We start from the raw sequence: 2,187 nt of genomic DNA, 5'->3' as shown, positions 1-2,187 counted from the left end.
AATGCTCTTTCTGACATCTAGGTAGGACATAATAAATATATAAATAAGTGGGATTAAATCCTGAATCTTTGACTTGCTCAAGTAGAAAATCACTCCTACCCCATCACTTCACAACTAATTGCAGAATCTAGTTGAAACCAAGACTGAAAATGTGAAGGTAAGGAACCTCAGCTTCTTGCAGTGCTGTTTTAAGGCAAGACCAAAATCATTATTAAAATGGTCATGATCATATAGTCCAATGGTCAACATGAAACCAATAGATGTTGATTTCCCCCACATGTAGAAACAGTGATTTGCATACTGTAGAATAAGACTGACAGGTCAGCAAGCAGCAAACACCATGTCATGACATGTCAAGGTCTAACTGTTCTGGGGAGCCAGGAGCTCTGGCCCTGCACAGCTTTCATGGCGACTGCACATATATTTTTTTACTCAATTTGTTTATCATGCAGGTTTCTGGAGCCCTTGTCAGGCATGAAGGCACACAGATAGATAGACAATGATAATAATGGTAACAACTATCTTGGCTTCAAAAAAGACAGTAGTTCAGATTTACCAGGTAAGATGAACAGACTTGGTAAGCCCATGTTTTATTGTTGTCACTTGCATTTAGTCCAGTCTCCAGCTGGGCTAACACAGAACTAGCTTTGGAAAGATACATTTATTTTCTAACACCGACAGCAGGTATAGCCAGGAGATGATAGTCCTTCAACAAAGGACCCATCAGACATCTAAGAAAAGGCAACATTTTAGCCCATGTCCTGCAGCTAGTCCAAACACAGAAGCATAATTCCTGATGGAGTCATTTAGCACTTAAAGGTAACTATTAGGCAAGTGAGAAAAAAAATGTCCATCTCTGATTTAAAAGCAATATTTGAACCTGGCACAGCAGAAACAATAGGCTCTTTCCCAAGTGGAGATCAGGTATGTTTATTTTACTAAAATATATGGGTTTGTGACAATCAAAAGCAGATGTTCATTAACAGGCAGGACATAGGTAGGTTTCCAAGGCATAAAGCATGAGGAGGGCAAAGAGGTAAAACAATCTCCTGCCTTGCACCTGAATCTGCCCAGCCCCTTAAATCAGTTTTCAACAATGCTTTTTGATTTTCATGTTTCTAAGTAACAGCTATGCAGATGCTGTTCCTGCTGGCCTTGCAAAACAAGTACTTTGGAGATCATTTTAATTCCTATTTCAGGGTATTTTCAATTTTCTTGCCTTTAACATGGTTTGGGGTCCAGAACTAGATTTGAATTCTAATGGCTGAAGATGCGCAGACCTGAGAGACTTCTTTCATAAACTGACTGCAGCCTTCAGTCTAGAGCTGAGTTCCTTCAGAGCCTTCATGTGCTCAGATCCCATGTTTGGTGCAGAGGGATGCCTGCAGATGTGTTACTCCTTATATAGCTCTTTTATGTCTCCTAACAGTTTGAAACTCCCTGACTGGAGGTGAGTGATGTTGCACTAGACCAGTGCAGCCTTATTTCAAGCAGGAACTGTCAGCAGAATCAGTGCAAGGTCAGCCACTCCACTTGTTCCTTTCAGGAAACTACTCCTCCTACAGATGCCCTTACACTAAACAAACCCCCTCAAATACATGTGCGGCAGCATTCCTCCATACGCTGGCGTCATGAGGACTGGCAAAAATGCCATGGCAGCAAATGTTCGCAGACTTCCAGACCAAATCGAGCCCCATTTTCCCTTGTACAAGGACAACTCCAAGATAACTTGCCAGCTGGCTGCATTTCTATTTCCAAACAAGAAATTTTGTCCAAACAGTGCAGCAGAGTATCAGCAAAAAGAAAGTCCTAGGAATGCTTCTGCCAGGGAAATTGAGTGATGGAACTGGTAACTGGATTCAACACACTGGCAAAAGAATTATTTTTATCAGCTGACCCCAAGGATGCCTATAAGATCACATTTTTTAATTTTTGTCTACAAGTGCGTCTGAATCTCAGTTCCAAACCAAACTGAGCTCTGCATGTTGCAGATCAGTCACTTGAGTTGTTTAAATATTAAAAAAAAAAAAAGACAAAAGAAAAAGGGTTGATTTAGACTTATGGAATTCCCCAGATGGCACTCTGCATCCACTTTCCTTCATCAAAAAGCCTGAGACACCCCTGCCCTCCACCCATGTGGTTCCCAATCCCAGAACACATGTGGTCTCAGCCCGGGAGGGTTGGTTG

Source organism: Geospiza fortis, unplaced genomic scaffold (assembly GCF_000277835.1).
Source record: "Geospiza fortis unplaced genomic scaffold, GeoFor_1.0 scaffold53, whole genome shotgun sequence".
Classification (NCBI taxonomy): Eukaryota; Metazoa; Chordata; class Aves; order Passeriformes; family Thraupidae; genus Geospiza; species Geospiza fortis.
This window is presented reverse-complemented; position numbering follows the sequence as displayed.